The 25607-nt window shown below is 43.4% G+C and overlaps 1 long non-coding RNA gene across 1 annotated transcript; it reads left to right on the forward strand.

The window, feature by feature from the left end:
• Positions 1-974: 974 nt before the first annotated feature.
• On the forward strand, positions 975-15280 carry LOC141983890 (uncharacterized). Its single transcript, XR_012638558.1, has 3 exons — positions 975-1280; positions 5597-5698; positions 14083-15280. It is a non-coding gene; the product is annotated as an uncharacterized LOC141983890 (long non-coding RNA).
• Positions 15281-25607: the final 10327 nt, after the last annotated feature.

Raw genomic sequence — 25607 nt, forward strand, 5'->3', positions numbered from 1 at the left:
AGCTTGTCTGGCACTGAAAAGCTAATTGCTGTTTTTTAACTGAGCCGATTTTAAAAAGTACAAATTAGTGCAACCGAGTTTGCAAACCCCAGCCAAAGCAGGGGCGGTGAATCCCGGATAAACCGAGGTTTTACAGGTAAGGGGGTTTAGTGCTGGTAATCCCGTCTCACTCGAGAAAGAACCCCTTGGCTTACAGCTGCCAGAGACCCCGCTGGGAGCGGAAGGCAGGGCTCGCCCTGCGGCAGATGTTGCATTCTCTGGCCGGTCTGTCCCCCTCGGCTCGGGAGGGAGGCAGCGGCAGACCCTGATGCGCAAGGAGCGGGAGCTGGGTCTCTGCCGGCGGTACATCGTTTCCTCTCCTTCGTTCAACACTTCACGTGTCTGTTGTTCGCTACCCATATAGGGCAGCACCAAAGCCTGGCCGCGCGACACCCCAGCCTTCCGTGACTCGGATCTGATGGCAGACACATTCCGCTCCCGCCTGGACCCCCCAAACAAGTGTCTGATAACCGCTGGGGGGGGAGGGGAGCATGGGGAGTGGTACATGCATTTTAAAGCAGGGGATCGCAGCGCGGACTCCCTGGCAGAGGGGGAAACGTGGGCTTCCGCCGAGCGTCCCCGTCATTGTGCAAACCCCCCCTGTGGCTGGGACTCAGCCCCGCACCCACAGCGAGGGGCCGCGGTCTCCGGGGAAGCCAAGAGGCTAACCGCGGCAGGGCTCGCTATCCCACGGGGACCCGGGGCAGCTAGCGGGGGAGGGGCGTGGCCAGGGTCAGCGCCCAGCTTCAGGCTAGGTCCGCTCAGTCTGCTGGACTCTTCTGGCCGGAGCTGCCGAGCTGGCGGGCAGCAGCCGGACGCCCGCTGAGCCGGGCCAGGCGTGCACCGGGGCAGTGAGGTGGAGGGGATTCGAGCTGCTACGTGCCCGGCTCCCCCTCGCGGCGACCGGCCAGGTGGGGGCTGCCGCGGGGCAGGCGCTCAGAGCTGGGGATCTGCGCCGGACGCTCAGCGCCCCTGGGGCCCCAACAGCTCGGGGCTCGCGCTCCCTCTCCCCCGGCCGCCGCCAGTTTCTGTTGCTTCCCTTGGTGGCAAGCAGCAGCCGGGCGCCACGTAACCCGTGGACATGCGGTGGGGTAACGTAGTGGGGCAGCGCTTCTTCCGATGTTTGCCCCCTGGCTAGATCTCCCCAGCACTGCGCCTACCGAGGCAGCCAGAAGGGAAGGCGCTGGCAGAGAGAGGGGCTAGGAAGTCGGGGGCAGCTGCTCTCTAGCTCCCTAGCGTGGGTAAGTAACCCTCAGCCACCTCTCCCCTCCAAGAACTTAGCTGGTGCTGGGAGATCTCCCCCGGCTGGTCCCGTCTACCTTAGCCGCGGGAGGCCGTGGTCATGCTGGGGTACGCTTCTGGAGGGGGGCCTCAGTTATAGGGGCGCAGCTTGAGCCGGCAAGATTTGCACCTGCCTTCATTGATTTATGAGTTTTGGGACGCGTGCACTGCCCTCCCTAGCTCCCCCCCCCCCCATTAGGACCCATTTTGCAAGTTCAAAAAACTGGAGGGTTTATTTTGAAGTTGCCGGTTTGACCAGTGACAAGAGAAGTTGAGCCTCTTCCTAGCTTCAAATATACATAATCCACTTTGTGTAAAGACATGTCTGCTTCCAGAAGCTAGGAGCATACAGGCCTGGGAAGGCCGTGGAACAGACTTTACACCATGCCATTATTTATATGCAACAGGACTATTTTAAGTAATTTTAACAGGTGTAATTTTATTTTCCTCTCCCTTTGAGCTCTGTACTCTTCCACTCACGGTAACCTAGACCCCTTGGTCCATGAATGAAAGGATTAAAAACAGTCCCAATAAATAGTTTAACCAACACCTCTCCTAGGTGCCCTGCTCCTGTCCCCTTCCCTACTGATCTCATATACTCTGGGTCCTGTATGGTCCTGCCCCAAGGTATTATTGGAGCAAGAATTGCAGAGTAAATTGCATCACTGTGCCCCATTTGGGGTGGCTTTTCAGCTACCCAGAGCCTGCAGGCCTGGGTCTTCTGAAGGAAGCAACACAGGGAATCTGGCTCTGTACTACACAAATAAAATTAAGGTTGCTTTATTTACATTTTTCATATATATATATATATATATATATATATATATATATGCCAAAATGCAGTATACATTACAGCTTCTATATTTCCCCCTCTCCATAGGTATATTTAACTCCCATTGACATTGATAGGAATTATGCACGTGTCTAGAAAGGAGAACAAAGCCTTAGATCTTTTTCTCATAGTTTACATGAGATCAAAGGGAATCGAATGGAGTTAATGAAGGGCCAGATGGGTTTTGTTTATACTCTCTAAGACAGTACAAGAGAATGGGAAGGAATATGTGTACTTTAACGGGGTAGAAGAGGACACTTATTGTAGCATTTAATGGGCACAGAAGGAAGCATGTCATCTTCAGAAGCAGGAAAGGCTTGCTTATTTCCCCTTAGGTAGTGGTGGGATGTCATGGCTTTGGCCAGCTTTGGCAAGCATTGGATGAAGGGCTTCCAGACTCTGAAATCACTCACCTTTGTCTCTTTGGAAGCACGAGTTTCTCTGTACCCAGAGAATTCTATATTTTTGCTTTTAAGCCGTGGGATATGTGGATTTTTCCAGTTCATGGCAAATGTGTAATCTAAGCTTCTAACAGGAGAAGGGTCTGTAAAGGCAGTAAAGTCTTTGATTTGGATCCTTGCTGTGAACACTTACAGGAGATTTTGGCATAAAGGATGCAGGATGTTACAAACCTTCCTGGTTGTGTATAAAGAGCAACTCTCAAATCCCAGAGGATTCAAAGGCCCTTTGCCTCTGTCCCTTCTTCCTCAGCTCCTTGACTTTATGGGCTACAACTGCCACTGGGATCCCCTAAAAAGGAGATGGGGTCTGGAGTACAGCTAATACAGCCCATGTTGTGTTACCTTTTTAACTTCAGCTTTGGAGGGCCAGATGGGTAGGGATCACCCAGTCTCTGCCGCCTCCTCCACTGTAGCTCCAGGCTCCGTGGAATACCGTGTGCAGGGTCATAAGAAGAGTAAATGATGTCACAAGGGGTACTGAATACCTTTCTGGGGGGAGGGGAATCTGTACACAGCCATATCGTCTCCAAGTGCGGCTCTTGCAGGGATGTGTTTGTGGCGGCAGTCAGGGACATATTGTTGTATATATGTTTGCATTACAACTTTGTGCTGGACAATTAAGCAACATGTTAGAAATTTCCTAACAATGTGATGTCGTGTCCTGGCACTGCATGATAATTTTGTAATGCCATTTGATGAAAAAGTGATTCCAGTGATGTGTTCTACAGCTCTAATTGTTGACAAAGTGCGTCTCTTGCTTTTGAAGATTTAGCAGCTGAAGTGAAGGACTGGGAGGCCACCTTGTTTTAATAGATACAGCCAGAGTCTACCTTAAAATTACTTAGCCAGGGCTGATGCTTATGTCAATTATTCTGAGGATGATAGAAACCGTTCATGTTTATACTTTCCAATGAAAATGATATAAAGAGGACCCTATCACTGCATAGCCCCATCTTCTCTTTCCTCAGTTCTGCCTGGTAAAAAGATAGTCATGCATCTATGAGTGACACCACTTTCACCTGTTTTAGGTGTATTTATATGCCTTTCATTCTGAGTGAAACTTCATATTTGTATTCATTTGCTGATTTTTATATGCACATGTGGTAGGTCAAGTTTTGCCCATGTTAGCCACAGTTTTGTGCTGTTTGTTTTGTTAATACTTTCTCTGGCTGTATTCCTTGTTAAAAAGGAACAAAATTATTTTTTTCATGATTAGGGACTAGCAGAAAAATCATGAGGACTTCCTTGCCCTTTTATATATCTAGCATTTTTTATTGAGTGAGTGTGCAGTAATTTGTGTGGTTTAATAAGTAACTTGACAGTTAATAAGATACATCTGTAGCAGATTTCAAAATAACTGGCTTCTTAGACATATAGAAAACACCAACATTCAACCTCCTTTCAGCTCTCTGTTGAGAAATTCATACTTGGTTTAACTACACCGAAGTTAAGATTCCATTAAAGATACATACACTTTGGGATCAACTACCAGCCATAATTACCCTCTTATGGATCCCCAAACTGTCATTAGAATGAAGATTTATTATCTACTTTAAATAATCTATCAAGATTTGCTGTTGCAGTTACAAAAAGCTGCTAATTAAGAAATACAAGGTATTTTTGTGAGGCGTAATGGTGCCGGTGTAAAAGAAAACTCAGATATTGAATTCTGCAAATAAAGAGACATCCTATGCCTCCATGGTCCGTATGTAGATGGGCCCCTGCCTCACATATGGAAAGGGGAGGGATAATTGCATCTGTGGCATTATGCCTCCTTTCCCCAGGTCCTTCAGAGGAAGCTGCATGAGATTAGGATCTAGCCGGGTAAAGGGATGGAGACTGGTGGCAAGAGCTCTGGGCCACATCAGCACTCCACTGGCCCTGAGAAAATCACACAGCAAAAGGTTGTAATTTCCTTTTCTGTGGTGCCTTCTCCATGGTGGGAAACCCTCCCTTTAAGTAAAACAAAGCTTCCCAGCAAGGGCCCCAGATAGGGGGTGTTCCCGGTAGTGAGACCCCATTGAAGCTATTCTGCCAGGATGGGGGTAGAAGATAAGGGATATGCTGGAGACACAGAGCCAGATTGGATGGTTCAGGCATCCTGTGGATCCTGGGAAATGATGCTATGAGATGGGAGAAACAGGATTCCCTTGTAGAGCTTCCCTATGTCTTAGCTCCTGGGGAGGAAGTGATGTGGTCTGAAGTCTTAACTACAGTTCTTTTAATGTTCTTTTTACAGCGTTTTAAATGAATATGGATAGATAATGCATGCTAAACAGCACAGACATTTTTGGTAAACATCTAATATTTTACCAAGAAGTTAATATAGGATGCTGAAGAATTATCTTGATCAAATCATTAGTAATTTCAATTCATCAAATACTCTCTGCTTTTCAGTGTCAAAGAGTTGGTAGTGGGTAGAGCTTCATCAAGTTGTTTTTGAAAGCTGATAAACAAGTCCCTTGATAATGCCTCACAAAAGGTTCCATCGTGTATTGACATCTGCCCATTTAGCTCCAATTGAAAGGCAAATCTGGAAAGTTACTCCAAATGTTTATATGTCAATTATTCAATTTGCTTGATGACAAATAATTTTTCAATCTCTTATTGAGAGCAAACATGGCTCAAGACATAATTTATAAGGTTTAAATTTAAGACAACAGTATTGCCAAACTATGCACTCAGCCCATTTTACCCCAATTTGAAATCTGTTAACTATCAGCATCTCTGCCTCAGACAAATACTACTAAAAATTATTTACTGACTGTGAGAGATGCTAAATCTTTTCATTGTAATATTCAGTTGCATAAGATCACAAATTCTCATTTTCAGTAATTTACAACGGGTTATTTCCAGTTAGCAACAACACTTAGGACTTTCACAGTGCCTTAAATCTTCAAAGCACCATACAAACGTTAGCTACTTAATGTTCATAAACATCTGCCTCACATGGACGTTAAGTATTTCTATCCCTATTTTACAGATGGCAAAACAGAAGCAGTAGAGTTGTGATTTGCCCAAAGCTATACCCCAAGTTAATGACAGAGGGAAGATTAGAACGCCTGACCTCCTGGTTCCCAGTTACGTAAGTAGACAGTGAGTAAAACTTTTTAAAGCACCTAAGTGACTCAGGAGCCTAAATCCTACTGAAAGTCAATGGGACTTAATTTTCCACAGCTACCAAGTCACTTAGCTGCTTTGAAAAATGTATGTAGTGGCTTTTCCCCAAGTGTATAACATCAAATGTTGTAAACAGACGTGTATATGAAGAGGAAAGCAGACATTCGAAGCTAAAAGCAGAGTTTCAAATAACTAGTCCATTGGTCTATATGCAGGCCACTCCTTAAAGGTGGACTAGTTCTTGATCAGGCAGTGCAAATGTGGGCCCACACAGTGTCATGACCAGGGCTTGGGCAGTCGGACCTAATGGTCAGAGCAGGAGTCAGGGTCAGGCAGTGGTGCTGCAACAATTTTTATAGGGGGTGTGGAAGGCGGAAACCATGTATTTGGGTTGTTATTACTATTTCAAGCCAGAGGGTGTGGCAGCACCCCAGCATCCCTAGTTCCAGCACCTATCGGGTCAGAAGTCAAGCCAAGGGTCAGAGCTGAAGTCAGGAGTTGAGCCAAGGGTCGGAGCTGGAGTCAGAGTATAAAGCCAAAGGTTGGAGCCAGAGTTGGAGACCGGAGCAAGGATCAAGGACAGCGGGGTCTGTAGCAGCTGCAGCAAGTCAGGACCCACCTTCTTGCCCTTCCTATCTCTCCTGACTTAAGCAGTGTGCCCGGCCCCATCAGGTCCCTGTGGACAGGGCCTTTCGTGGGTTAGAAAGCAGGGGTAGCCAAACTGCAGCTTGTGAGCTACATGAGGCTCTTTTACAGTTAAAGTGTGGCTCTTTTACAGTTAAAGTGTGCCTCCCACACCCTCCCATTCTCCACCTACCAGATTGGCGTGGGGGGAAGCTCGGGACTTCTGCCCTGTTGTGGAGTGGTTTGGGTAGTGGCTTCTTCCCAGTGGTGGGGTGGTTGGGGTAAGGGCTTCTGCCCAGTTGGGAGGGGATGCAGGGGCTTGAGCTGTGCAGGAGGCACCTGCCAGAGCTCGGGGCTTCAGCCTTGCTCTTGCGGAAACCCCAAGCACCAGTGGCACCTCCTGCGGGGTTGAAGCCCCGAGCCCCACTACCCTGCTGCTGGGAAGAACCCTCAAGCAGGTGCGCTCGGCTCTCAAACTTCTGAAGGTTATCATGTATGGCTCAGAGGATCAGTAAGTTTGGCCACCCCTCTTATAAAGCCTTGTGGCTCCTAATTCTCCACTTACCAGTGGCACCATCAGGTGGTGTTGTAGAAGCCTCCTGAAATCGGGGCTGGGATTAAGACATAGGAGGAAGGGCCTGCAGCACTGTCTGATGAAGGTCAATGCTGACAGTGCCTACAACTAAAATACTATGCTACTGCCAGCACCAGTGGATGGGCTTGATGTTTTTCCAATAAGATGTATAATCGAAAAGCAGCCCGATCCTGAAAGTGAAAAATTTTGCAAAAATAAAACAAACAAACCTGTCAGCATTTTCAGTTGAAACAGACATTGCTCATTTCAAGGTGTCAGATAAACTAGAAAATCCGGTAGTTGTCCCATATTGTTGGATAAACATTTTTGATATAAAAAGTTTCCCAACATTTTTGAAAAAATAAAAACTGGAGCTGTTTCAGACCCAAGAAACAAACAGCTTCTCGTGATTTTATTCTGTTTAAACAATTCTACAATGCACAGCAATGGAGGAGGGGGATGCTGAGTATGGCTCCTTTAGCTCTTCTGTCTGAAGTTACAGGCAGTCATGCTAGGAGTGTCACTCAGCATAGGCTTGCGAGGCAAAGCAATGGGTTGGGATGGCTAGGCCATTCAGAGCTAAAGAGTCTCCTTGTGCAGGGAGAATCTCCAGCCCCTCAGACGTTTCAGCCCTGGAGAGTGAGGTACCCCTTTTGATTGTCTGTCTGTCTCATTTGCCCGCCTTCTGGAGAAGACCGGCCAATTAGAGCTTCTGCGAGGCAGGCAGCGCTCCTCTACCCCCTCCCTCCTCCTCCTCTCAACAGCTTTTGGATAGGGGACAGAAGACACTGTTCTCATGAGCAGGGATTTGGGAGGAAGGTGCTGAGAGGGCCTAGAAGCTGAGGGCAGCTCTGCTCCCTCCTCTTGTCTCCCAAGCAGTGGGTCCCTCTGCTCCTCTCCCCTCCCTGCAACACCAGGCCAGGCCTGGGAAGGGGGAGAGGGTGCCCTGTTGAACCACCCCTAAAACTGCAGGAGGATCAGAGGAACTGCCGGAGGGCAGAACTGATGTGGGGGTAGAATTAACGTGGGGGGCAAGGAGAAAGAATTGTGGTGGGGCTCAGTGGGAGTATAACTAGTTGCTGGGCTGGACAAGGAGAATGCAATTGATCAGTTAGAATTCTGGAAGCTGGAAACTCCGCACCATCAGGAAACCAGTGAGAGCCCCTGCAGTGGGGAGCCAATATCACCTCACTATACGGAGGTGAGACACACATGGCAATGACACATATGCACACAGAGGGTGGGCAGGGGGTGTCCAAAAATCAGAAGACAGAGCAAAACCCTAATTTAAAACAAATCAATCATGATTTTTGTGACAATTTCATTATTAGAAAGTGAGCTTGGCACTTGAGTGAGAGACTGAGGCAGAAACTTTGGCGGGAAGGAACTCAAAGGGAGAGAAAACTTTGTGGCAAAGGAAAGCGCAGCAGGTTTGCAGTTCTCATGGGAGGACCAGATGGCAAACCTTGGTCCTCCTCTCAAGGTATTTTCATTTTTTTAATTTGATTTTTTGGCTATGAGCTGTGGAACAAGACATTCACTGGCTACAAATACTGTGGATTGTGTCTTCGCTTCAAAACACTCAAAGGGATGGAGTAACTGTTTGCACTGCAGTTTTAAGTTTTTTGTTGTTGTTTTTTTGTTTTTGTCCCTGGTTAGAAATACTCAGTAGTTTCATCACATCAAAACCTTAAGCGAGTGCACATAGCTAAGAAGATCACAAGGTAATGGTGAATTAAAGAATAAAAAAAGCCTCCTTTTCGTGAGTGAAACCAAAGGACTAGCCTTCTAAGCCAAAACCTATTAAATCTGAAGGAAAAAGCAACTTTCAGATGGCCTTGTGCCTACACTTGGAAATTTAATTGAATTTGGAGTAGACTTATAGACCTAGAGACCCACAGCATGAGATTAATTATTTGCTGTAATGATGGCAAAGGCTAGCAATAAATTGGCCAACTGATCCAGCCAACAGGATAAAAGAACCTAATCAAGGGTGGTCAGGATAAATCAGGTAAAATCCCTCAATGGCGGAAAGCCACTCGGAGGAGAAGCAAGCACCCTGAGAGTTGTTAAATATTCTTTAACTTGACCATTTTATGCTCAACAAGGCCCCGTCCTTACATAATTCTGTTTGCACAGGAAGAAGTGGATGGGAGCTTTGCCAACTGTATGTAATTCATTGCAAAATCCTTGAAAGTCCTGTTTTTAAAATATGTATACAACAAAAAAGTTATTTCACACATTTCTACTCAGCAACCAGGTTTTAAGATAAACAAAATCCATTCTCAAAAATAAAAAAGGAAGAAATATAGATCCAGATCCTCAGTTGGTATAAATCGGCAGACTTCCACTGAAGTCAATGCAACTCTGCTGATCTAAACCAGCTGAGGATCTGGTCCAGCGACAATAAGTTTTATTTTAGATTATAAACTCTTTGGAGCCTAACTGAGCGCTCTAGGCACTTCCACATTATAAACCATAACTAGTAATAGTATAATCCTGAGATTTTGCTCACTAAATGTTACTTCAATTGAGATTAGTGAATTTAGGATTGTTCAGAGGACCAAGAAGGAACATGCACTCAGATGTAATTAGTCCTCTGAGAAGCCAAGGCATACAGGACCTAGGTTAAGAGCAATCTATCAAAGTTTACATATTAAAAGCTTGGGGAAGCTAATTAAACAAAAAAAGTTAGATATTCCTTTTTATTCTTGACATAAAAAATGGGGGTTCCTATGTTCAAAAGTGTGACGGGTTTGGTCACAGAGAGCACCGTGGGACTGTCACCTGATGTGCTGAAATTACCACTGAGCCCATTTTCCCTGCCAGCTTTGGACTTCCAGAATCCTGTCTTGCTGAGCCAGACATGCTAGCCTGCTGCAACATAGACTCAGTGTCTGGGCCACGCCCCCAAAGCTGCAGACTTTAACCAAAAACAGCTTAGCAGGTTACTTCTCCAACACCCAGCCACCCAGTTCCCAATGGGATCCAAACCCCAAATAAATCTGTTTTACTCTGTATAAAGCTTATACAGGGTAAATTCACAAATTGTCTGCCCTATATAACACTGATAGAGAGATATTCACAGCTGTTTGCTCCCCCAGGTATTAATCACTTACTCTGGGTTTATTAATAAACAAAAGTGATTTTATTAAGTATAAAAAGTAGAATTTAAGTGATTTCAAGTAATAACAGACAGAACAAAGTAAGTCACCAAGCAAAATAAAGCAAAAACACGCAAGTCTAAGCCTAATACATTAAGAAACTGATTACAGGTAATATCTCACCCTCAGAGATGTTCCAATAAGCTTCCCTCACAGACTAGACGCCTTCCTAGTCTGGGCACAATCCTTTCCCCGGTTTAGCCCTTGTTAGTTCCAGCAGACATCTGAGGTGGTAAGCAGGGGTTTTCTCATGACTGGCAGCCCTTTTTGTCCTGCTCCAGCCCCTTTTATAGCTTTGGCACAAGGCAGGAATCTTTTGTCTCTCTGGGTCTCCACCCGTCCTTCTAAATGGAAAAGTACCAAATTTAAGATGGATTTCATTATCAGGTGACATAGTCACATGTCACTGTAAGACCCCTAGTCTCCATTCCCCATGGGCTGGCCCACACGTACACAGAAAGGCTTTCAAGTAATTAAGGCCATTTACAACTGATTGTTTCTGGAGCACCCTTAATGGCCTCCACTTAATATGTTTACATCAGTGATACAAGTTTATATCTTATTCTCCTAACTCTAGATATAGAAATAATACATGCAAACAAATAGGATGAACACACTTAGTAGATTACAAGCTTTCTAATGACACCATACAAGGGGTATTTAGCATAAAGCATATTCCAGTTATGTCATATTCATAAGCATATTTTCAAAAAGCATATGGAGTGCAACATCACAAAAAGGATATTATGCAATAAAACATATACTTGAGCAATCTTTAGCAGACTGAAAATTCCCCATGATATTGTGAGCGTAACGAGTTTTCTACTGTTACTATCCTTTTCATGCTGATAGTCAAAACACAGTGGAACTTAAAAATAAAATCTCTAGAACCACAGACTGATCAGAACTGAAGGGTCATAATTATAATTTCTTCTAAATCTATTCTGGGTGATCACACATAGCATAAGACTGCAGTGATTCTAACACTTCCAGTTGTTCTAGAGATAGATACGCTGGAGAACTAGGAAGAACCTCTCTAAAGGATCCAGTTCATTATATGACAATGGGAACACTCCCTTTAAAGAACAAACTGATGAGAGTCGTTGACAATATATAGATAAAATATTCTCTCTTGCGTTGCCAGTTTCATGGTGGCCCTCACAATAGAGCTGAACAAATAATTGATGTTTCAGTTCAGTGGCTGAACTGAATAATCCAAAAGAATATTTGTTTTGGATTGACCCAAATCAGAATTTTGTTTTTTCTTTCTGAAACCAACAAACAAAAAAAATTTCATTTCAGGTCGAATGAAATGTTTCATTTGTCCTGAAATGTTTTTTTTATGTTGTTTTTTTAAAAAAAGCACTCAAACAAAACAAGCAAAGCTTTTAAAGTAAATCTAGCTACATTTTGAATAAAAGGGTCAACATTTTTGTTTCAAACATCAAAATGAAATGTTTCTACTTTTAAGTTGTTTTGTTTTTCCATTTGTTTTGGCAGAAACTATTTCCCAAATATGACTCATATTCGCAAATAGTTTTGCAAAAAACTGCATTTTTTGAATAAACTATTTGTCCGAAAACTATCACCCAGTTCTACCTCACTGCCATGGGATCGTATAATAGAATTTTTGCAAACAGATTTCCCTAGATTGCGGCAAAAGCAGATTAATTGTCAGGATATTATAAAGGTAGATTTTCAGAGACCCAAATGGCAGCTAGGTGCCTAACTTGCACTGAAAGTTATCAGTGGTCTTCTCTATCTTGATAATTTATGTACAATTGAATCTGTTGACCAATAAGAGTCTGTGGCAGGGTAGTAGAGATGAGCATGCAAGCTCTTTGGACAAAGACTGTGTTTAAGTACTGTTTACTGTTTATAAGTATCTGTCTCAATGGGACTGTGATCAGGATCTCTGCTACTACAATATTAGTATTACCATATCATCATCATAATAGGGCGTGTTTTATGAGAGCTTTTTTCTCTGCACTGGAAAAAGCAACCACTAATGGAAAGAAATGTGAAGTTTCTGGCTGAAGTCTTGTGCAGGATTTCAGTAGATGCTGCCATGATCTACTGAAGTCAGTTGAGCTGCACTGATTTACACCAGCTGATGATCTGGTCCCAGATGCATAAAAACAGTGACCAAGTTGACCTCTTTGCCATGTAGTGTTCAGCATTATATTCAGTACAGCAGCTTTCTTTCAGAAGCTAGGCAAAGATAGCAGGAAGCTAAAAATTCTAGTAGGGTACTCAGTCACTGCATGAAAAGTTTGAGGGCATGGAAAACTCTCACTAACACTGGTGTAAAGGGGAAGTAGGTTCCCTGAAGTCAAAGGGGGAAGTAGGAACAGAAGCAAGCCTTAGCCTTCCTCCTCTGTTGAAACTATATTAAAAATCCTGACAGCTCAAAGAAAGGGTGTGTGTGTGTGTGTGCGCGCATGTGCGTGTGGAGGGAGGGGAAGGCAGTGACAGATTTGAAAGGAAACAAAAAAGAAAAAGCGCCAGAGCCACAAGGCAGCAATTCTGGCCATATTAAGACATGTCTGCAGACAGAAGTTAATGTAAGGGGACTGTTGCCCCTTACTAACATTCAGTGAGGGTGTTTTAGTCGCGAGCTCCCAGTACTAAAAGGGGGAAGGGTCGATGGGGAATCAGGACCCTGAGACTGCCAGTCCCTAGGAGCAATGGGGAGAGGCCAATGCTCCAGGTCAGCCTGAATGACAGGGCGGGCAGGCTAATCAGGGAGTCAGGAGGCCATGGAGGTCCTGTGCTCCGTGTGAGCTGGATTTGCCTGGGTCAGACAGAGTGGGGCCAAGCTAAGGAAAGAGCAGGGGCCCAAGCTAAGCTGGGGAGCAGAGCTGTGCCAGATCCAGGGGGACCAGAAAAGCAGCCCAGAGAGAGCAGACCCTGTCCTGGGAGCAGAGCTGCAGCCCCAAAGCCAGAGGCACAGCCCAGAGAGAGCAGACTTGCCCTGGGAGCAGAGCTGCAGCAACCAGAGCCAGAGAGGCCAGAAAAGCAGCCCAGGAAGCAGCCCAGTGCTGGGAGCAGAGTCACAGAAGCAGCCTGCAGAGCAGACCTGTCCTGGGGGCAGAGCTGCAGCAACCAGAGCCAGAGGGGCCAAAGAAGCAGCCCAGGGAGCTGGAGGCAGAGCAGCAGCAGCAGAGACCGAGTGGTGCAGCTGGGGCTGGAGCAGTCTGGAGCTGGGTGCAGTGAGCAGCTGGGGAGAGCGAGGGGGACCCTGGGCAGCGGGCCCAGCACAGGGAGACGCCTCAGCCAAGAGGCTCTGCAGGCCAGGCTTGGATCGTAACCCCAACAGGGCGGGGGCGACACTGGGAAGAAGGGTCCTACCACTTAGAGCCTGAGGGCATGTGGCCACCACCAGAGCAAGTGTCCAACCCACAGCATCCCTGCAGCACAGCCACGGCCTGAGAAGAAGGCCTGGGACTTACAAGGAACAGACTGTGAACTGCCCTGACATTCCAGAGACACTGTTTGTAATATTCCCTGCCACAGAGCGGGTTGATGTGTTTCCTTTAACCTTTCCCATTTTTCCTTATTCTTTTTAAAATAAATTGTTGATTAAATAACCTGCATTTGCTTTAACTTGTATGTAATGGTCAGTGGGTCAGAGAAGTGCCCAGTGCAGAGAGAGTACCCCGGAGTGGGGACACCCTAGCCCCTGTCCTAGGTGACCACAGCAGGGTTGAGGGTCGAGCCCCCCAGGAATCCTGGGCCCAGCCTTGCTGGGGTTACGAGGACTCTGCCAGACAGGAGGGTAAAAGGGGAGTCCTCAAGGGCAGGGAGGCCACTGGGTAAAGGAAGTGGGAGCGAGGACTCAGATCCTTTTGCTAGCCCACTTCACCGGGATAGTGCAGAAGCCAGGAAAGTTCCCCACAATAGCGGGACTATTCCCCTGCTTACATTAAGATTATTATAACCCAATCTATCACTCTTTGTACCATGGGATTTTCCTGTTTCTTTCAGTGAGGAGGTTGCACCTGTTCATGGTTGTACACTGATCCACGACTGCAACATCAAGAAGATCATGACTGCAACATATAACCTTTGCGGAAGAGAAAAGGCTTTGTTTAGATCGTAAGCTCCTCAGGGCAAGAATGGTCTTTGTTATACGCATGTAAAGTTCCCTGGTTCCCAGTTGTGCCCTCTAAAAAAAAAAAGGGACAATCAGTGTCCAAAGTCATACTCTAAAGCTAACCAGTTCAATTTTTCACCATATTATGGGGGGAGATGAGGAGCTTTCCTCAGAGGGATGAGTGACATAACTTTGCAGTTAGGTATTATGGGAGATCCACAGGGAGTGTTTAACATATTTAATGTGCAACAAGAACATCCTTTCTTGCATCAGATGAACTTCACTATATTAAATGGATGAATGCTCTGTGTTCTCAAAGAAACAGTTTCCCTGTGGAGGAAGAGTGGAAATATCTACATTATTTATGTGTTATCCAACTATCTAGCTACATATGTGTGTGTTATATTTTATGTGTGTTCCAATAATAGATATGCTGTATAAAGCTGGTTATAAAAGGGCCAGCCCGAAGAGAAGTTTAATCGGTATTCAATATAAAACTCAGACTTCTAATTTGCCAGCACTGTTTTACCTTAAGTTATAACTAACAATTATAAGAAACATCTGTGTCCCTGAGTACATTCCAAGGAATATATTCAAATAGATCTTCACATTTTAAAAACTGTTCCGATAACTGTTCAGCTTTTTTCGCCCCCAAGGAAAAAAAATGAACAACTGCCCTGCCAAAATAAATCCATTAGATCATGGATTAAATAGGTCTTCAAAAACTAGTAGAGAGGAGAAGTAATATTCTTCCCTTTCGTGGAGAAGGTTTTCGGAAACAAATTCGGTTTCTTAAAGCCTAAATATTATGTAGTCTTTGGCAGCAATCCTTTCAAAAATTTTGCTGGCAGTCTTTGATTGTTGACTGGTATAATCTGTCTTTAATAGCTTCCAGGAACTATAATGTGTTAGTTCCCATTTTTAACAAATGAAGAGTCATTACCTAGAATACTACAGAAAATGTGATTGCCACCAGGAATTTAAAATGGGTAATTGTTTTTCTCTTAATCAGTCATTGACTCATTATTTTCCTCTTGGTTTCACCTTTACACCTTCCTAGATCCTAATGAACCAACAGGTACACGATAAATAAATAGAAAGGTAATCATTTCTCTCTTATAAAGACCATTCATGAGAAACTTTGTTCTGATACTGAAAGCTGAGAGATATAATAAAACTGAATGAAACATTAACATGGATCATAATGGTGATGTTTTAATTTTTTGCTATTTTGGATATTTAAATGATCAAATTATGTTTTTATGCTTAGGAAGTTTCCCACTAAACCATTTCCCCCCTGATTTCTTATCTAGAGTCTGATTATTCTGTTATAATAATCACATAGTAGCAGTATTTGTTATTAACACATTTTTGTCAATGATTTAATTTTATTTGCTTATGTTTCTCATTTTCATAATTGCCACTGAAATTGTTCTGATGAGCATTTTTTAAAACGGTCTCCGGGTCATTGATATGAGTAGCCGAGAAAAGACAACCCAGTCCCCAGATCCTTATCTTATTCCTTCTCCTTAAATACAAGATGAAATCTTGCTAAGGAAAAATAATTTGTTTTGCCCAACTCCAGTGAAGAAGTCATAAATATCATCCTCACTGAATAAATCAGGCAAGAGGAACAGGCTGATTATAGAGTAACAGATATAAGGTCTGATCCTTACGTTGACAAGTATCCCATTGCTTGAGTGCGGATTGCAGGATTTGGCCCAAAGCATGTACCTTGGTCACCAGCCAGCAATGACAAACCGAGTGAACAGAAATTAGTTTCCCATTTGCCATGCAGAGGCAGCAGTGTTTGGACTCAGAGTAGGAACATGAGTCTCCACTGTTTTCCATGTTTATTCCAACCTGCTCCCCCAACTACTGTTGTGGGAGAGGGCAAGAGGAAGAATGTAAAGTAATTGCTGTTATTAAGGGTTCTCTTTCAATGCTTTCTGCAAAATCTATTTAATGTACAATTACTGTATCTGTCCTATTACCTGTCAATGGCGAATGGCTGTGTAGTCCCTTCGACCTGTGCCAAGTCGGTGTAAAATACTACCAAATCAGCATTTTACACCCATTCTGTCGTGGTGTAAATGGCTACATAGGATGCAAGGCAGTGGAGAATCAGGCCCTATGTTTAGACCAGGGTTAGGGTTTGAGGTCAGGCTCACATTTGATAATGACAAAATATACCAAGCCTTTCACATGAGATTTAGGCCCTAAGTGTCAGAAATCTTGCAAGATCAGCAGACCTCAAGAGGTTTCATCCTGAAATCTTGCAAGGAGAGTTGATTTTACAAGATTTCCAGAAAATACACTCCTTTAAGTTCTTAATCAGACTTGAAACCAAAAATAGGAGCAAATTCAAACCTGAACCTACCTGTGAAATTCAAGGTTCTGGGTTTGTCCCAGTGCTGTTTTAATTTATACATGTCAGTTCCAATCTAGAATAACTGGAAGCTATTGGATAGGTATACTGTGAGATATCACAGGACTGCTAGTCCTTTTTCATGATATACAAGAGTAACAGGTGTCACCGTATGTCTTTGCTGACTAGACTGAGCCATGAAAATTGCTGATATGTAACTCCCAGTCATATCTTGATAGCTTGCATAACTCTATTTGTTCAGTAGGACTAAAATTTATTAGCAGTCTGTCCCCATTTAATAATGGTGGTTGTCTTGTGGAACCACAATTAATGTTTAATAAACCTTGTGGCCTTATGTGGTTTGTATCTTGTGACAGTATATTAGTTTAAGAACTATATATCAGGCTGAGACTGTTTTCTTATTCCATAGTAATTGGTTACTCTTGAGATGAAATCTAAATTTATTAACTATGACCATATCTGTGCTTCAAGTTCCATTATAAGATCAACATTTACTGCTGCATTTTCAGAAATCCTTCTGCTTCCAAAATTTGGGAAGAATTTATCCATTGATTTGCATGGGATTCAAAAATTAAAAGGGAAGATCAACTGTCTTCCATGGAACAATTAAAATGAAGGCTTGAGACCTTCACTTCTAAGAGTGGCTCAAATGTATTTCACTGTAGGCAATAGTTTATGATATATCAATAGAAAGACCAACTGGACCAGATTCTTCTCTCACTTACAAACCATACAGCCTTACAGCTGAGTGGCCCATCAAAATCTAAAAATTGTCAGATTTCCCCCAGAGCTGTCGGACAGTTTTAGCTGATTTGTTTCTGAAAATTGACATTTTATTCATTTCACTATTAAAAGGACTTATTTCTTAAGCCCCAACAGTGATCTACCTGCTATGAAAGACAGATATCGAGACTGTTTCTGCCACAGAGAGCTTACTATCTAGCAGTTTTGTGTTTTTTTAATATTTAGACCCATGGGGGAGATTCTGTTAGGGTAAGCCGGCACGAGTGATGAATACCTAGTGCCAGATCCTCTGCTTCTGTAAACTGGTGTAGCTCTATTGGAGTCAATGGAACTACACCAATTTACATTAGCTGAGAATATGGTCCTTGATTTTTTGTAATAGACTTAGGGGTATATAGTCTCTCTTGACTTGATATGAAAATATAAATATAGTTGGGGACTCCTTTCACATGACCCCTGGTTGGTTAGAGAGCTAGTCTCTGAATACAAGTAAGTTACTACTGAAAAGCCTGTGATGATACTGCAAAGTGGTCTCTTAGAATAATCTCTTAGAGCAGGGAGTCGTCAGGTAAGCATGGGTCTGCACAATAGTAAAAAAAATTCCTCTTTCCATTACAGATAAACATAGGCATAGATCCTGAGATGTAGTGTAGCCACTTTGCACCAAACTGCTGGTGTAACAGTTTATCTGTTTCAGGGGACATCCTTGCAGTTGAAGGACAATCCTGCAGACATGTAGATCTGTTTCTTGTATGCCACTCCCCTACCTGCCTGCCACTCCCCTCTGTCAGTTTACCAGGGAAAGAGGGTGTGGCTACAGAAATAGAAGTGTGTTTGGGATTCACCTAAACCATGCTGCAATTTTGGCTCCCAATGGTTGGTAAAGGCCAGTGTGTGTTCAAAGCTGCCCTCAGCAGAGGGAACTGACTTGCACAGAACAGCATCAGGATCAGTATTTTAAGGCACCCTAGCACACCACCCAATGACATGCACTCTCGGCATTTTGGTGACACCAGAGAATGTGTATCATCATTTAAGTATTAGTTTTTTGTCACATATTTACATATTGATTCTAAATTTTACCTTTAGCACCACTAGGCAAGTATTTAAACATCCAACAATTTCAAAGTCAAGGGATTGTATGAAATCCTTGAATTATTTATCTGATTAAGTTATTCTATTTTTCAGATTACTGAAGTTGCTACTTCATGGGTGTTTGACTTGAGCCATGTTCCTGTGTTTGCATGCATAGAATTATAGAATCATAGAATATCAGGGTTGGAAGGGACCTCAGGAGGTCATCTAGTACAAGCTCTTGCTCAAAGCAGGACCAATCCCCAACTAAATCATCCCAGCCAGGGCTTTGTCAAGCCTCAACTTAAAAACCTCTAAAGAAGGAGATTCCACCACCTCCCTAGGTAACCCATTCCAGTGCTTCACCACACTTCTAGTGAAAAAGTTTTTCCTAATATCCAACCTAAACCTCCGCCACTGCAACTTGAGTCCACTGCTTCTTGTTCTGTCATGTGCCACCACTGAAAACAGCCTAGCTTCCTCTTTGGAATCCCCTTTTAGGTAGTTGAAAGCAGCTATCAAATGCCCCCTCATTCTTGTCTTCTTCAGACTAAATAATCCTAGTTCCCCCAGCCTCTCCTCATAAGTCATGTGCTCCAGCCCCCTAGGACTGATGATGTTAAGATCACTGCTGATGAGTACCAGCCCATGGACTTTGCTTAAAATATAAGAGGCAAGCTTCATTTCCCCCCCATATTTGGTGCTGGCTGTCCCTCTTTGTGGACCACACCACAAGGCAGGTAAAGCTATATTAAATATGTTGGAAAGAGATGGAGTCCAGCTGATCAAGAAGGGGAGGAGCATCTTCATGCACTGTCAAGGTTCCTTCCCTACTCTGAACTCTAGCGTACAGATGTGGGGACCTGCATGAAAGACCCCCTAAGCTTATTCTTACCAGCTTAGGTTAAAAACTTCCTCAGGGTACAAACTTTGCCTTGTCCTTGAACCCTATGCTGCCACCACCAAGCGTGTTAAACAAAGAACAGGGAAAGAGCCCACTTGGAGACGTCTTCCCCCAAAATATCCCCCCAAGCCCTACACCCCCTTTCCTGGGGAAGGCTTGATAAAAATCCTCACCAATTTGCATAGGTGAACCCAGACCCAAACCCTTGGATCTTAAGAACAATGAAAAAGCAATCAGGATCTTAAAAGAAGAATTTTAATTAAAGAAAAAGTAAAAGAATCACCTCTGTACAATCAGGATGGTAAATACCTTACAGGGTAATCAGATTGAAAACATAGAGAATCCCTCTAGGCACAACCTTAAGTTACAAAAAGACACAAAAACAGGAATATACATTCCATTCAGCACAGCTTATTTACCAGCCATTTAAACAAAAGGAAATCTAACACATTTCTAGCTAGATTACTTACTAACAAGTTCTAATACTCCATTCCTGTTCTGTTCCCAGCAAAAGCATCAGACAGACCCTTTGTCGTCCCCCCTCCAGCTTTGAAAGTAACTTGTCTCCTCACTGGTCATTTTGGTCAGGTGCCAGCGAGGTTATCCTAGCTTCTTAACCCTTTACAGGGGAAATCCCTCTGGCCAGGAGGGATTTTATAGTTCTGTATACAGAAAGGTGGTTACCCTTCCCTTTATATTTATGACATGCACCAACTCACCAATCTAATGAGGAGGCCTTTCAACGAGGTTCAAAGTGCGTAGGTAATAAAAGCCCACAGCTAAGCAGAAAAAACCTTAAAAGAAGGCTAGATGTTGACAGATGGCAGGGGGCAGGGAGGGACATGGAATATCTTTCATAGGAACAACAGGAGGGAAATCAGTGCGCAAATCTGCTCAACATTTTAGCTGTCTGTAGACAATACAAGGAATATGGGGGCTAAACAGGAAGAACTGGAAGTATTAGTACATAAGCTAAATTGGCATCACAGAGACTTGGTGGGATAAATCTCATGATTGGTATATTGGTAAAGAGGGGTATAGCTTGTTCAGGAAGGACAGAGCAGGGGAAAAGGTAGGAGGTGTTGCAATATCTATAAAGAATACATGCACTTGTTCAGAAGGAGGTGGGAGGCAGACCAATTGAAAGTCTCTGGGTAAAGAAAAAAAAGAGAAAAAAGAAGGGGGTGACATGAGTCTACTGTAGACTACCAAATCAGGAAGAAGAGGTAGATATGGCCTAGAACAAATAGCAAATATCCAAAACACAAGACCTGGTCGTAATGGGGGACTTTGAGTACTCAAATCTGTTGGAAAAGTAATACAGCAAAACACAAAATGTTCAATAAATTCTTGGAATTTATTGGGGACAACTTCCTGTTGCAGAAGGTGGAGGAAGTAACTAGGACTACAGCCATTTTAAACTTGATTATGTCCAACAGGGAGGAATTGGTGGTGAATATGAAGGCTGAAGGAAATTTGGGTGAAAGTGATCATGAAATAATAGACTTCATGATTCTAAGGAAAAGAAGAAGGGAGAGCAGCAGGTTAAGGACAATGGACTTCAATAAAGCAGACTTTAACAAACTCAGAACTGGTAGGTAAGGTCCCATGGTAAGAAAATCTGAGGGATAAAGAAGTTCAGGAGAGCTGGAAGTTTCTCAAGAAGACAATATTAAAGTTACAACAGCAAACTATCCCAGTGTGAAGGAAAGATTGTCTGTACATGCTTGTGGTATTTTTTTTGTACTACTCCTTTTCAGATAATCCATTTTCCCACTTTTTGTAGCATTCCTTTTTTATTTACAGGTCATTAAAGATCTCCTGGTGGAACCATATAGAAATAATAGTAACCTGACCTATAAGAAAAGGTTAAAAAAACAGGGCATGTTTAGTCTTGAAAAAAGACTGAGGGGGGACCCAATAACAGATACAGGTTAGATAAGGGCTGTCATAAAGCAGATGGTGATCAATCGTTCTCCATGTCCACTGAAGATGGGACAAGAAGTAAAGGGCTTAGTCTGCAGCAAAGGAGATATAGGTTAGATATTAGGAAAAACTTTCCAACAATAAGGGTAGTTGAGTTCTGGAATAGGCTTCCAAGGGAGGTTGTGGAATTCCCATCATCTGATGTTTTTAAGAACAGATTGGACAGACACCTTTCAGGGATGGTCTAAGTTTTTTTGGGCCTGCCACAGAACAATGGGCTGGACCAGATGATTTCTCGAGGTTCCTTCCAGCCCTATATTTCTAATATCACCGTTTAGTGTAAGCAAGTGCTATAGACACCACCAGGATGTTATGGAAAGATGAGAGACAGTCCATGCAATTGTGAATAGACAATCTCTGTATTAATTTGCACTCCATACTACAAAAGTATTTGAGAACCCTTGCCTCATAGTGTTTACATATATCTCCTTGGCTTTTGTTAGGGTCTCTACAACCTTAACAATATTTAACAGTGAGTTTTGTTTTAATTTCCTTAAAGAAAGGTCTTTCTGGTAAATATTTGTTGAAACTTGTGATGTTTTGGTTCTTTCAGACAGGTAGTCAGGGTGTTTATCAAAAACATTCAGTACCTTGATAAACATGATTAATACAGTAAATAATATCACAAAAATCTGACAGACTGAAATGGTTCTGTCTATTGGCTAATTATCCAAATACTTAAAAAAAAAAAAGCTAGGCTAATGACTTCCAGATAGTTGTTATGCCATATCATGTTAAAGCAGCTGTTAACCATATGCACTACTGAAGCTCTGCTTATACTAATCATTATGAAATTTGCCTTGGGGGGGGGGAAGGGTTTGTTTGCCTGGGGGGAAAAAAAAGATCTGCCACCTTTCTAATGAATTAACATGGTTAAATTTAGAGCTGGGTCAATAATTTGTAGCATATAATTTATTTGTGAGTCGAGGTCAAATTTTCAGAAGAACCCAAGTGACTGAGGAACTTTAGCCCCATTTTTCAAAGTGATTTCAGCACTAAGGAGCCTACGCCCTATTGAATTTCAGTGAGACTTCAATTTCAGCTCTTGGACCGAATGCTGAAACCACTTTTGAAAATGGGAATGAGTCATGTAGCAATTTTGAAAAAGAAAATCAAGATTGAGGGTAAAATTTTCAAATGTGCCTATTTGAAAGGACTCGCCAAATAATGCTTGTTCTGTACCTTGTTCATTGAGAATTCACTGCAAGTATTCAGAATGAGGGTTGTTTTAACTGGACAGAAAGGTCACACAGGAACCGATCCTGCAAATACTTTTTGCACACGAATAATTTCTGAGGTGAATAGTCCCATTGAGATCAATAGGAGTACTCGCCCGAGTGAGATTACTTACATAAATAGATATTTGCACGATAAAGCCCATAGTAGTGCTCTGCTCCCTGACTGGATAAATGTAAATTTAAGATTAGCGTTTTGAAATTGAAACAAAAACTTACTTTGTGAATACTCGCTAGTATTCACTTAAAAGTCAGTTTCTGTGACTATCCCTTTGGAAGCTAATTTTGCTTGAATATTCCCAGAAAGTGAACATGAAGACAGTCATAACAAATTCATTTAAAAATTCAAAGTAATGTTCCCAGAACATTTTTAAGTATTCCCCCACTTCTGGTATTTTTTCCATAAGTTAACCCAGGAAACTATTCTCTGCTAAGAACTAGTCTTCTGCAGTGTTGTTAAATATAACTCAGATGCCATTGGTTTTTAATTTAGTGTAGGGATATCTGTGGTGCTTCTCACTACAGTATCTGGGTGCCATAAGCACATAAGAATTCACAAAACTCTCCAGTGGTTAGGGCACTCGTTTAGGACTTGTAGACCCGGGCTCAATTGCATGTTCTGCCCCAGACTTCCTGACTTTGGGCAAATCATTTAGCCTCTCCGTGCCCCAGTTCCCCATCGGTAAAATTGGGATAATAGCACTTCCCTACCTCACAGGGATGTTGTGAGCAGAAATACATTAAAGATTGGGAAGTGCTTTGAGATCTACTGATGAAAAGTGCTGTATATGAGCTTGGTATTATTATTATTTTTCAATGTCAGATGAAATCGTGGCCCCATTGAAGGAATACCATAAAGGTCTATTTATTTAAAAGGACCCCATTGCCCTGCTTAAGTCCTGTAAAGCCTTCTATTTCTCCTCTGCTCCACTCTCAAGCTTCACGGCTAAAGAGGACTGGAGAAGAAACCTTCCAGAATCTATTAACACCACTCAGCCTGAATGCTCACTGGTGAGTGATGAAAGGGCTTCTTTCTCTGAACATTTTCAACAGATGCCTGAGGCCTGATTAATGTTACGCTAGTTTTACCCTGGCATAACTCCACTGATCTCACAATGGTCTCTACGACCCTCATTCTAAAATTATATTATTGGAACGCAGTTATAAGCTGTGACAATGGCGTGTTGTTCAACAGACTCAGTCCTTTGCCAGGAATATAGGGAAAGGTCTGACATTTATAAGGGTATGTCTACACAGCCCATGGCAATGAGCCTCCCAGCCTGGGTCGACACACGTGGGCTACCGGGACTTGCGCTAGTGCTCTAAAAATAGCGGTGTAGACAGAGCTTTTATCTGATTAAGCTTCAAAGCCAGAGATCCAGCCGGAGCTGCAACTTCAAAGCGCTGTCTACACCGCTATTTTTAGAGCATTAGCATCAGCCCCGCAAGCCCCAAGTCTGGCGGCCTGGGTTGGACGGCTCGCTACTGCAGGCTGTGTAGACATATCCTGTATGACCCAGTAGATGTCTTCAGGTCTGGAAGAAAACTAAGACGACTATTCACTGTTCCTCGCTGTTTGTGTCAAATCTTACAATTGCATTTTACAAGAGAAATATGTACTCGGTCACTGACGAGTGGTTTGAAAATAGCTGGTCTGACAACACTCTCAAAACTGTTTACAGGAAAGAAATGAATATTAGTCCAACGAACACACAAGATTAAAGGCTTCCCCCCAGAGCACTTGCCCACGCTGAGGCCCGGACACTGACCTCTCCCCTCAGCTGTTGACCTGAGAGAGGAAAGGGAGGAGCATAAGAACAGTTCCTAATAAGAGTTCTCTTTCAATGCTTCCAGTAAAGTATGCTGCACATAGGAAAGATCTAATCATCATATCAGCTGGTATCTGTGAAAGGCTGGTCAGTGAGGTGTGGACAAATAGAGAATATTTCTTTTCAAAATATAAAGATATGTGAATTGCCAGATGTTTCAAAACCCACGGAAGTTCAGAGAAACAATCAATTGAGCCAGATTCTCATTTGCACCAAGGCCCCTTTACACCACTCTGGCAGTATAAAGAGGCCTCAAAGAGGGTGTAAATGTAAGAGCCAGAGCGGTGTAAAGGGGCCTATGTGCAAATGAGAATCTTGTCCACTGCATCCAAGAGCCGAATGTTTTGATTTGAAGCTATTTAAACTACACATTTTATATAATTCCAGATGTCGTGCTATCTGTGGGGACCTCTCATGGATTCTGGACCCTCCTTGGAGAGCAAGAACTTGGAGCTTAAGGGTGAAACCACATTGTAAGTGCTACAGCAGCAACTGCAGCGCTGCAACTGTGCCATTGTAGTGTAGACACTTGCTACGGGCACGGAAAGCATTTTTTGTGTCACTATAGTAAATCCACCCCCCTTGATAGGTGGCAGCTAGATTAATGGAAGAATTCTTCCCTTGACCTGGTAGCATCTACTCCAGGGCTTACCTTGTCTTAACTACATCTCTCAGGGGTGTAGATTTTAGAGTCTGCTGCACACTTCTTCCCAGGCTTGCTCTTCTCCTATGACAGCAGATCTGTCAGGTAGACATGGCTACCATGTGCTCCCTACTGGAGGCTGCTGCAGATCTTCCCTTCAGGGCAGGGAGCAATAATATGGCAGAGTATGACTCTCACCACATTATTGTCCCTGAGGAAGTCCCTGCTGAGGTTTGTGGGGAAGGAGGAATTTTGCAGAGAGCATGTCCGAATGCAGTTTCCTTGGAAAACTAGTGTGGTTGAACAGCTAAATAAAACTTTCAGGCTGAGATTTTCAAAGGAGCCTAAGGGAGTTAGGCACCCACCAAGGGGAATACTTACTGGGAGTGCAACCTAATACTCAGGCCAGGTGTGGCAGGTTGTCTTCCTCCCGTGTGTTCCCCTTTCTCACTATAAATCCACCACGTGGGAGTCTGTCATGTTAGCAACTCAGTCCTCTGGCTGGGTCACTTTTTCAAGTCTACCCCTTGCAGGGTACACAAAGAGTCCAATCTTCAGAAGTCAGCAAAGATTTCAGGGGCCCCCACTGGGTGATGGTCCTAGGGTTTGAGC

Source organism: Natator depressus, chromosome 3 (assembly GCF_965152275.1).
Source record: "Natator depressus isolate rNatDep1 chromosome 3, rNatDep2.hap1, whole genome shotgun sequence".
NCBI classification, from domain to species: domain Eukaryota; kingdom Metazoa; phylum Chordata; order Testudines; family Cheloniidae; genus Natator; species Natator depressus.